Below are 12,275 nucleotides of genomic sequence, written 5' to 3'. Positions count from 1 at the left end.
CCAGCAATAGGTCATGGGTCTAAATAAGGAGAGGGAATTGGCACAGGCTTGGTGGGCTGAAGGGCCAATTCCTGTGCTATACTGTTCTTTGTTCTCTTTAAGTCTGAGAGAAGATTTGACAGAAGTTTACGAAATCATGAAGGGGCTGAAATGAGCAGAATGGGAACTGTCCCCACTTGTGAAAGAAACAACAAAAGGGCATAAACTTAAAAGTGTTTTGTAAAAGAAGCAAGGGGGAATGTGAGAAAAAAATATTTTTCACAGAGCGAAGTTAGGGTCTGGCTTGCACTGCCTAGAAATATGGTGGAGGCAGGTTCAATTGAGGGCATTGTACATTTGGATAGAAAAAATGGATAAGGCTACTTGGGAGATGAAGGAAATTGGCAGGAAGTTTTGTTTGAAGAGCTGGTATAAACATAACGAAAGGCGTCCTTCTGCACCAGAACACTCCTGTCATTGATTATTTTTACTGCCTGAATTATATATTTCTTGTTAGCAACTTCTCCCACTTTAAGTTACCCTTTATTTGTTTTCAAAACTTTTCTGTCCTACTGTTGTGTTGTCGCAGTCTCTATATCAATTCAATACCATCGCTAACCCCGTTAGATAACCATGGACAATTATTTTTCTCTTGTGGAAACTTTCTTTTCCCATCTCAGAGGATTGTAGAGCCAGAAGAGACTACACAGGCGTCATGGAAGAATCTGAAAACAAGGGTGATTATTTTACTACCAAACTGCTTTCCAAGAGACACAGTAGTTTGGTGGAAACATAGTCAGAGCAGAAGAGTTTTCAATGGGCTCAAGTTTACACAAGGTAGCAGGTGTTGGAGAGCAGCCACAGAGCTTTCGAATAGTCAAGTCTGGATATAACAAGTGCATGAAAGGATGTTATCCAGACACAACTGAGTCCCTCAAGCAGCATGTATCACTCTGGGATCACAACAAACAAGATCATTCAGCCGTCCTCACTGAGCTGCCACAATGGGCACTGTTTTTGGAGTGGACTTCACACAGTGAACAAGCGAACTGGTGCAGAGAGCAAGGGAACCACCATCAAACTTCCACTCAGACTCAACATCCTATCAGAAGCCATTCCTGCAGCTCTCTGCATAGAACTAATGCCAGTCTCTCACTAAACATCACTGAGAAAATTAATAACATAAATCACAACTAATGCTAGAAGGTATGCATTTAAAAACAGGTTAAATGCTGTAACATGTTACACATGAACTATAACATAAAGTACAAATTAAAATGTTAGACCCATTGCCAGATTGTAAAACTTCTCTTAATCTCATGTGACAGCTACATATTATTTATTTATAATGTCCATGCTGTTATAGAGTTGTTGCGAATTATTATGAGACATAATCATTAAATTAATTATAGAGACTTAGAACTGGACAGCATGGAAACAGACACTTTGGTCCAACTCATCCATGCAAACCAAATAGTCTAAATCAATCTCATCCCATTTAAATTAATATTGTAAATTATTGTCATGAATTATTATATAGTCGTTATCACTAATAATTTATGACTGTTATTGAGAATGATTTATATACAAACCAGAAGAAACAGAACGGGAGGAGGCTATTCAGCCCCTTGAGCCAGTTCCAACATTCAATAGGAACGTGGCTGATTCAGCATTCCTCTTCCCTAACCTGTCCTGTAATCCCCGGTTCCCCAACTGATCCAGAATATAGATCATTAATATTGGAATTTATAACTTCTAATGCCTATTGAGAATGATTTCCACGTATGAACTTGTGAATCAGCATCAGAAATAAGCCACTCAGTCCTAGAGTCTGCCCTGTCATTCAATATGTTAAAGGATGATTGAATCCTTCCATATCTTTTACTCAATTACTTGTATAATTATTACACCATAATTCCAATTGTTAGTTTGAATAATGTCATTTACATAAATATTATATCATTCCTAATATGAACCCAGCACTGGCTGAAGTCCAACTTTCTCAACCTCTCCTCTGACCTGAGGTGGGATGTCACTCAGGTTAAACCACCACCAGTCCTCTCTCCCACACTCACTCTCTCCCTCTCTCTCTCTCTCTCTCCACCTCTCTCTGTAATATGGCCCTTGGGATGATTATGACTTTACATAAGACTTTGATAAGGTTCCCCATGGTAGACTCATTCAGAAGGTCGGGGGATCTTAGATGTCTGGATACAGAATTGGCTGGCCAACAGAAGACAGCGAGTGGTAGTAGAAAGAAAATATTCTTCCTGGAAGTCTGTGGTGAGTGGTGTTCCACAGGGCTCTGTCCTTGGGCCTCTACTGTTTGTAATTTTTATTAATGACTTGGATGAGGGGATTGAAAGATGGGTCAGCAAGTTTGCAGATGACACAAAGGTTGGCGGTGTCGTTGACAGTATAGGGGGCTGTTGTAGGCTGCAGCGGGACATTGACAGGATGCAGAGATGGGCTGAGAGGTGGCAGATGGAGTTCAACCTGGATAAATGCGAGGTGATGCATTTTGGAAGGTCAAATTTGAAAGGTGAGTGCAGGATTAAGGATAGGATTCTTGGTAGTGTGGAGGAACAGAGGGATCTTGGGGTGCAGGTACATAGATCCCTTAAAATGGCCACCCAAGTGGACAGGGTTGTTAAGAAAGTATATGGTATTTTGGCTTTCATTAACAGGGGGATTGAGTTTAAGAGTCGTGAGATCTTGTTGCAGCTCTATAAAACTTTGGTTAGACCGCACTTGGAATACTGCGTCCAGTTCTGGTCGCCCTATTATAAGAAAGATGTGGATGCTTTGGAGAGGGTTCAGAGGAGGTTTACCAGGATGCTGCCTGGACTGGAGGGCTTATCTTATAAGGAGAGGTTGACTGAGCTCGGACTTTTTTCATTGGAGAAAAGGAAGAGAAGAGGGCACCTAATTGAGGTATACAAGGTAATGAGAGGCATAGATAGAGTCGATAGCCAGAGACTATATCCCAGGGCAGAAATGACTAACACAAGGGGTCATAGTTTTAAGCTGGTTGGAGGAAAGTATAGAGGGGGATGTCAGAGGCGGGTTCTTTACACAGAGAGTTGTGAGAGCATGGAATGCGTTGCCAGCAGCAGTTGTGGAGGCAAGGTCATTCAGGATATTTAAGAGACTCCTTGACATACATATGGTCACAGAAATGTGAGGGTGCATACATGAGGATCAGTGGTCGGCACAACATCGTGGGCTGAAGGGCCTGTTCTGTGCTGTACTGTTCTATGTTCATATACTTTTATTAACACTGTATTGTGACCTATTTGCAAAATGATTACATTTTTTCCAGTGGTGAATTAGTTACAGATAATGCATTGAATCCTTGGTATTCTTAAATTATTGCACTTTAGCCTCAGAGTGAATTATGTACCTGTTTTTGGCTAACGTAGTGAATTCTCATTCTGTTCATTAATAAATATTATATCGTTGCCAATGAGAAATTACAGAGAATGCTGCAAATCACTTATGTTCATTATTATACATAATTCCCACTGTGAATTATTTTGGTTAACAATTAATTATTTCCAATTTCAGGTGGGTATGTTGAGCTGGAATTCTGTTCATTAATAATTATGATGCATAGTTCACCAGGCAATAATATTTCTTAATAATCAAAAATAGAGATATCTCATAATAGGATTAATGTGGCACGATGACCAATACTAGACAGTTCACCATGGGTATACTCTACACTATTGATCACGACCCACCCAGTGAATTCTCCCGATCAATGATCAGGATCGCACCACACACAGTGAACGCTCACTAATGTTGATCAAACTCTCTCTATTATTAATCAGACCCCCCCCCCCACCCCCGGTGAACTCTCTCTATTATTGATCACACTCCCCCCGCCCCCCGGTGAACTCTCTCTATTATTGATCACTCCCCCCCCCCCCCCCCCCCCCGGTGAACTCTCTCTATTATTGATCACTCCCCCCCCCCCCCCCCCCCCCCCGGTGAACTCTCTCTATTATTGATCACTCCCCCCCCGCCTCCCGGTGAACTCTCTCTATTATTGATCACACTCCCCCCGCCCCCCGGTGAACTCTCTCTATTATTGATCACTCCCCCCCCCCCCCCCGGTGAACTCTCTCTATTATTGATCACTCCCCCCCCCCCCCCCCCGGTGAACTCTCTCTATTATTGATCACTCCCCCCCCCCCCCCCCCCGGTGAACTCTCTCTATTATTGATCACCCCCCCCTCCCCCCCCGGTGAACTCTCTCTATTATTGATCACACCCCCCCCCCCCCCGGTGAACTCTCTCTATTATTGATCACTCCCCCCCCCCCCCCGGTGAACTCTCTCTATTATTGATCACACCCCCCCCCCCCCCGGTGAACTCTCTCTATTATTGATCACTCCCCCCCCCCCCCCAGGTGAACTCTCTCTATTATTGATCACACCCCCCCCCCCCCCAGGTGAACTCTCTCTATTATTGATCACTCCCCCCCCCCCCCCAGGTGAACTCTCTCTATTATTGATCACTCCCCCCCCCCCCCCAGGTGAACTCTCTCTATTATTGATCACTCCCCCCCCCCCCCAGGTGAACTCTCTCTATTATTGATCACACCCCCCACCCCCCCCGGTGAACTCTCTCTATTATTGATCACTCCCCCCCCCCCCCCCCAGGTGAACTCTCTCTATTATTGATCACTCCCCCCCCCCCCCCCCAGGTGAACTCTCTCTATTATTGATCACTTCCCCCCCCCCCCCCCCCCGGTGAACTCTCTCTATTATTGATCACCCCCCCCCCCCCCAGGTGAACTCTCTCTATTATTGATCACTCCCCCCCCCCCCCCCCGGTGAACTCTCTCTATTATTGATCACTCCCCCCCCCCCCCCCCGGTGAACTCTCTCTATTATTGATCACTCCCCCCCCCCCCCCCCCAGGTGAACTCTCTCTATTATTGATCACCCCCCCCCCCCCCCCGGTGAACTCTCTCTATTATTGATCACTCCCCCCCCCCCCCCCCCGGTGAACTCTCTCTATTATTGATCACCCCCCCCCCCCCCCAGGTGAACTCTCTCTATTATTGATCACTCCCCCCCCCCCCCCCCCCCGGTGAACTCTCTCTATTATTGATCACCCCCCCCCCCCCCCCCCGGTGAACTCTCTCTATTATTGATCACACTCCCCCCCCCGGCCCCTGATTGATGATTATTTGCCCCTTACCTGTTGGTGGTTGTTGCGGGGGGGTCTCTCTCTCTCTCTGGTGTTTACACCATCCCCCCCCCCCCCCGGCCCGTGTCCCTCCCCCTCTCCCCCTCTCCCTCTGCCGCCGGTGGCTCCGCCCCGCTCGCCCTCACTCAGCTGGAGGCTGTCTCCTGCACTAGGCCCCGTTGCTATGGTGCCGGTGGGCGGGGCTACCCGGCGCAGTCTCAGTGTGTGCCTTTTGTGCGCATGCGCTGTGACTCGCCCGCCGTTACCACGGCGACTGGTCCACGCCGTCATTGTCTCCGCCCCTTTACCCTCTCTCCCCCCCCCCCTCCCCCCTCCCTCTCTGGGCCTGGTTTTGGTGTTGACCGCCAGAGGGCGTTGGTTCACTCCTTCAGGCAGCGTCCCCATTGAGGAGGGTGGTCAGTGGCCGGAGGGTGGTCAGTGGCTGGAGGGTGGTCAGTGGCTGGAGGACGGTCAGTGGTTGAGGAGGCGGTCAGTGGTTGAGGAGGCGGTCAGTGGCCGGACGGTGGTCAGTGGTTGAGGAGGCGGTCAGTGGCTGGTGGGTGGTCAGTGACTGGAGGGCGATCAGTGGCCAGAGGGCAGTCAGTGGCTGGAGGGTGGTCAGTGGTTGGGGGTGGTCAGTAGCTGGAGGGCGGTCAGTGGTTGGAGGGTGATCAGTAGTTGGAGGGTGGTCAGTGGCTGGAGGGTGGTCAGTGGTTGGGGGTGGTCAGTGACTGGACGGCCATCAGAGGCTGGAGGGCGGGTGGCTGGTGGGTAGTCAGTGGCTGGTGGGCGGTCAGTAGATGGAGGGCACTCAATGGCTGGAGAGCGGTCAGTAGATGGAGCGCAGTCCGTGGCTGGAGGGTGGTCAGTAACTGGAGGGCAGTCAGTGGCTGGTGGTCGATCAATGGCTGGAGGGCGGTCAGTGGCTGGAGGGCGGTCAGTAGTTGGAGGGTGGTCAGTGATTGGGGGGCGGTCAGTGGCTGGAGGGTGGTCAGTAGCTGGAGGGCGGTCAGTGGCTGGAGGGCGATCAGTGGCCGGAGGGTGGTCAGTGGCTGGAGGGCGGTCAGTGGCTGGAGTGCGGTCAGTGGCTGGAGGGTGGTCAGTGGCTGGAGGGCGATCAGTGGCTGGAGGGCGGTCAGTAGCTGGAGGGCGGTCAGTGGCTGGAGGGCGGTCAGTGGCTGGAGGGCGGTCAGTAGCTGGAGGGCGGTCAGTAGCTGGAGGGCGGTCAGTGGTTGGAGGGCAGTCAGTGGCTGGAGGGTGGTCAGTGGCTGGCGGGTGGTCAGTGGCTGGCGGGTGGTCAGTAGCTGGAGGGCGGTCAGTGGTTGGAGGGTGATCAGTGGCTGGAGGACGGTCAGTGACTGGCGGGTGATCAGTGGCCGGAGGGCAGTCAGTGGCTGGAGGGTGGTCAGTGGTTGGAGGGTGGTCAGTGGCTGGAGGGCGGTCAGTGGTTGGAGGGTGGTCAGTGGCTGGAGGGTGGTCAGTGGTTGGAGGGTGGTCAGTGGTTGGGGGGCGGTCAGTGGCTGGAGGGTGGTCAGTGGCTGGTTGGCAGTCAGTGGCTGGAGGGGAGTCAGTGGCTGGAGGGCGGTCAGTGGTTGGAGGGTGGTCAGTGGCTGGAGGGCGGTCAGTGGTTGGAGGGTGGTCAGTGGTTAGGGGCCGGTCAGTGGTTGGAGGGTGGTCAGTGGTTGGGGGGCGGTCAGTGGCTGGAGGGCGGTCAGTGGTTGGAGGGCGATCAGTGGCTGGAGGGCGGTCAGTAGCTGGAGGGCGGTCAGTGGCTGGAGGGCGGTCAGTGGCTGGAGGGCGGTCAGTAGCTGGAGGGCGGTCAGTGGTTGGAGGGCAGTCAGTGGCTGGAGGGTGGTCAGTGGCTGGCGGGTGGTCAGTGGCTGGCGGGTGGTCAGTAGCTGGAGGGCGGTCAGTGGTTGGAGGGTGATCAGTGGCTGGAGGACGGTCAGTGACTGGCGGGTGATCAGTGGCCGGAGGGCAGTCAGTGGCTGGAGGGTGGTCAGTGGTTGGAGGGTGGTCAGTGGCTGGAGGGCGGTCAGTGGTTGGAGGGTGGTCAGTGGCTGGAGGGTGGTCAGTGGTTGGAGGGTGGTCAGTGGTTGGGGGGCGGTCAGTGGCTGGAGGGTGGTCAGTGGCTGGTTGGCAGTCAGTGGCTGGAGGGGAGTCAGTGGCTGGAGGGCGGTCAGTGGTTGGAGGGTGGTCAGTGGCTGGAGGGCGGTCAGTGGTTGGAGGGTGGTCAGTGGTTAGGGGCCGGTCAGTGGTTGGTGGGTGGTCAGTGGTTGGGGGGCGGTCAGTGGCTGGAGGGCGGTCAGTGGTTGGAGGGTGGTCAGTGGTTAGGGGCCGGTCTGTGGTTGGAGGGCGGTCAGTGGCTAGGGGGTTGTCAGTGGCTGGGGGGCAGTCAGTGGTTGGAGGGCGGTCAGTGGCTGGAGGGCAGTCAGGAGCTGGAGTGCGGTCAGTGGCTGGAGGGCGGTCAGTGGCTGGAGGGCGGTCAGTGGCTGGAGGGCGGTCAGTGGCTGGAGTGTGTCCACACCCAGGTCGTGCTGTTCCACCTTCAGACCTTGCAGCGATACCTTTACATTGAGCCTCCTCGTCCAAGATGGTGTCTAACCTGAACCATGGCTCGGCGTTCCCGTCCCTCAAGGTGCTGCCTGTCTTTTACCAGGACCTGATCACTGTCTGGAACATGGTCGAATCGCGTCGCGCCTACCCTCCGGCTGGAGTAGCGGCTGTCGTCAGGGATCCGCACCTCCGTACTTGCGGGTTCGAGTGGCTGTCGGAGGGGAGGGCCGTGGCGGCGAGGGTGACCAGAGTCAGGGACGTGCTGGGTGCCGGGGGCCTGGGCTGGACGCTGCCGCAGGACATAGCGAGCAGGGCAGCGGTAGACGTCCGGTACGTGGCCGCCGCCATCCGACGCCTTAAAACGGCGATGCTCGGACCCGACGTAGTGCACCAGTTGGAGGACGCTCAGGTGTGCGGTGGGATCCCGTCCGCGCTCACCCCGGCCCGGACGGAATTTCACATTGGCCCCAAGGTCCCGTACTTCCCGCGGGAGCCTGTGCCCCACAACCTGAGCCGCCTCCGGAATTTTAATTTTGTCCCCTTAAAGGATATACAAAGGCAGGCCCTGTATCGACTGCTGCTGCACACCATCCACCTCTTCTCCCTCATCCACCGTCCGGACACGCCTTGGCGTGCCCATTTGCCACCGGGCGGTGGGGACCCCCAGTGGAGGGCTCTCTACGCGGGAGTCCTCCCCCTTTCTCTCGGGGATCTGGGGTGGAGGGTGCTGCACGCAGCGGTCCCCTGCAACCGCAGATTGCGGTGGTTCACGGACTCCCAGCCCAGCTGCTTGTTCTGTGGTGCTGTGGAGTCCGTGGATCACGTATATACAGAAGAACCTCGATTATCTGAATACCAATTATTCAAAAATAGGACTATCTGAAGGAGATCTCACGGTCCCGATAGAAACATTCCATCAAAGATATGTTTCCAACAGTGAGGTGTCTTTTGTTTACAGTGATTAAACAGGCAGCACCATCTCCAAATGACTGACCTCCCGCCCCTCTCTCTCCCCACACTCTCCCTGGAGTTCTACAGAGGGGTGTACCCTATACCCCCCCCCTTCCCCAGATAGTTGCCCTGTACAGGGCAAAGGTGGAACCTGTCAAAAATTTGCGGTCAAAAGTTGTGTGTCCCCGTGTCTGTGTGTCGCTGTGTCTATGTGTCGCTGTGTGTGTGTGTCGGTGTCCATGTGTCAGTGTGTGTCCCTGTGTGCTGCTGTGCGCCTGTGTCTGTGTGTGCGTGCGTGCGCGCGTGTGTGTATGTGTGTGTGTATATGTGCGTGTGCATGTGCGTGTGTGTGTGTGTACGTGTGTATGTGTGTGTGTTTGTGTGTGCGTGTCTGTGTGCGTGTTTGTGTGTGTGCGTGTATATGTGTACGCGCGTGTGTGTGTATGTGTATGTATGTGTGTGTATGTGCATGCGTGTGTATGTGTGCGTGCATGTGTGTGTGTGTACTATTTGGAGACTCACTCCACAAAGCAGCTGCTACAGTCTTTCTGTTGGTGTCCAGTCCAGCTGCCCCAGAGAGAGGGTGGGTGTGTACGGGGTTGGGTGGCAGGCGGTGTTGAGGTCAGGGGGCAGCATTGGGTGCGGGGCCTCTCGCGCTGTGTGCTGCTGCAGTCTCCTGAACAGGGAGTAGACTTCAGTAACTCTGAGCCCCAGAGGAAAGACATTTAATCGATTAACCAAATAATTGTTATCCGAAAGAAATAGTGCCCGCCCAACATGTTTGGATAATCGAGGTTCCCCTGTGTGGGGCGTGGGCGTTTGCATTCCCCTTTTGATTTTCTCAAGAACCTCCTCCTTCTCTATTTCTGGTTACACTTCAGTCCCACTGAAGCTCCTGATCTTCGGGCACCCGGTACGGAGGAGGGAGGGCAGGTCCGAAGACCTCCTCGTGGGTCTGCTCCTGGGCCTGGCCAAACTGGCCATCAACAGGTCCAGGCAGCGGGCCGTGAGGGCCGACTGCCTGCCCCTCTTCCGCGGTTACGTTAGAGCCCGGGTGTCCTTGGAGAAGGAGCACGCGGTGTCCACCAACACCCTGGAGTTGTTCAGGGAGAGGTGGGTGCCGCAGGGAGTGCATTATTTCCCCCTCCAACTCTATTTTGATTTAGTCCCTACCCTCCCCTTTGTGAAGGGCACTGCTTGTCACTGGCCACTCGACTGTTTCCTTTCTTCCTGGTGGAATTGAGTAAAGGTTGGTGCACTTGTCTTTCACTATATAAAAAAAAAATTCATGGTGTCAATTTGAAGATCATGAGCTCATTGGGGTTTCGAAGGATGAGAGGTGACCTTACTGAAACGTACAGGATTCTCAGGGGATGTGACAGGGGGAGATGTGGGAAGGTGGTTCCCCCTTGTGAGGGAGAGACTAGGACCAGAGGGAATCATCTCAGAATAAGGGCTCACCCATTGAAGACAGGGATGAGGAGGAATGTCTTCCCTCGGAGGGGAGTGAATCTGCTGTTCCTTGGCTCTGGGCTCCCTGCTCATTCGAACATCCTTCCTGTGTTTACCCTGTCTCTCTGTGACTCCACTTGCAAGGAGCTATGTACGTGAACCCAAGGTCTCTGTGTTCGGCAACACTCCCCAGGGCCCTACCATTAACTTGAAGCCCTGCCTTACCAAAGGGCAACACTCTGCATTAAACTGCATCTACCATTCCTCAGCCCAGTGACCCAGCTGATGCAAATTCTCATAGCACTCTTAGATCATCTACACTGTCACCCTCAAACCTGCTAACCACACTCTCTCTATTCTCATCCAAGTCATTCAGAGAAATGACAAACAGTAGGCTCAGCACTGCCCCCCTGTGGAACCTGCTGGTCAATGGTCCTCCGGTCTGAAAAACCACCTGAAGGAGCACCGCTCCGAAAGCTAGTGCTTCCAAATAAACCTGTTGGACGATAACCTGGTGACCACCCCAGTCCAACAGTGGCATCTCCCAATCAGTCTGAAAAAAATAACCCTCTTATCACCAGCCTCTGTCTCCAAGTGTCAAGCCCAATTAGCCAGCTCTCCCTGGATCATAGTCCGAACTGATCCAAGTCTCTCTTCACACCTCAGTCCTGCCACCCCAAGGAATCCGCCTGGTAAACCGATAGTGCCCTCCCTTCATTACCAGAACATCCTTCCTCCTAGAAGGAGACCCAAACTGTAGACAATATCTCAGGGGTGGTCTCACCTGTACATAATCCCTGCTCCAGTACTCAATTCCACTTGCAATGAAGGCCAATGTACCATTTGTAACCATCACCAGTTGCTGTACAGGTGGTCAGCCATTTTAGTGGAAACATTGGGAAGGTGACCCAAGTGGGGAGATACTTTGGGGTACTATAATGCAGAGGGATCTAGGTGTACTCTTCATGAGTCACAGAAAACTAGCATGCAGGTGCAGTAGATAATAAAGTGAATGGAATTGTTGGCTTTTATAGCTAAAGGAATAGAATATAAAGGTAAGAAAGTATTGTTGCAACTATACAAGGTATCGGTTAGACCGCACCTGGAGTATTGTGCACAGTTTTGGTCACCTTTGGTGCAGTGGCATTGGAGACAGTTCAGAGGAGATTCACTAGATTGAGCTCAGAGATGAGGGGTGTGTCGTATGAAGAGAGACTGAACAGTTTAGGCCTATACTCACTGGAATTTAGAAGAATGAGGGGAGATCAAATTGAGGTATTCAAGATGATAGAAGGTGTGGATAAAATAGATGTGGAGCAGATGCTTCCTTTTATGGAGAATTCTTGGAGGAGAGGTCATAGACTTAGGATAAGGGGTAGCAAATTTAAAACAGAGTTGAGGAGAAACTACTTCTCCCAAAGGGTTGGGAATCTGTGGGATTCCCTACCCCAAAGTGCAGTGGATGCTGGGAGTACATTTAAGGAGGAGTTAGATTTTTTTAAATTGGTAATGGGTTGAAGGAATATGGAGAGAAGGCAGGAAAATGGAGATGAGGCTCATATCAGCCATGATCAAATGGCGGAACAGACTCGATGGGCCAAATGGGTTCTGGATTAGAGATGCTGGAAAAGCACAGCAGTTCAGGCAGCATCCAAGCATCTGCAGTCATTGTTTTTACCTCAATGGGCCTGAATGGCCTAATTCTGGTCCAATATCTTATGAACTTAGACCTTCCAGAGTGCTGTTCAATGTGCCTCTCAACCAATCCCTTCAGCACATTACTCTTTGAGAAAACATGCTGTATACAAATTGGCTCATGAACTAATCACACTACACAGGTGACAACATGACAGCAGAGTGGCTCGGGGGTTAACACTGCTGCCTCACAGCACCCAGGGTTCAATTCCATTCAGGGGACTGTGTAGAGTTTGAACATTCGTGTCTGCATAGGTTTCCTCCCACAGGTCAAAGATGTGTCTGTCAGGTGGATTAGCCATGGGAAAGAGTGTTACTGGGACATGGTAGGTTTTTGGAGGGTCGGGGTGGACTCGATGGGCCAAACGGCCTATTTCCCCACTGTAGGGATTCTACCTTTTCAAAAACATTACAACCATAGAACGGTCCCAGACAGAGCAAGG

General features: G+C 52.1%; 1 protein-coding gene across 2 annotated transcripts in view; it reads right to left on the bottom strand.

Moving 5' to 3' along the window:
* The window catches only part of ttc33 (tetratricopeptide repeat domain 33), a 134,679-nt gene extending 129,414 nt beyond the window's left edge, over positions 1-5,265 (bottom strand). For both annotated transcript variants that reach the window (XM_072592972.1, XM_072592977.1), the window contains exon 1: positions 5,191-5,265. The gene's annotated coding sequence lies outside the window, so the exon portion shown is untranslated. The remainder of the gene's footprint in view (positions 1-5,190) is intronic.
* Between the last annotated feature and the right edge of the window lie 7,010 nt (positions 5,266-12,275).

The sequence above is a fragment of the Chiloscyllium punctatum genome, chromosome 2 (genome assembly GCF_047496795.1).
Source record: "Chiloscyllium punctatum isolate Juve2018m chromosome 2, sChiPun1.3, whole genome shotgun sequence".
Taxonomy (NCBI): Eukaryota; Metazoa; Chordata; class Chondrichthyes; order Orectolobiformes; family Hemiscylliidae; genus Chiloscyllium; species Chiloscyllium punctatum.
The sequence above is the reverse complement of the archived record's forward strand: the minus strand, read 5'-3'. Positions and strand labels throughout refer to the sequence as shown.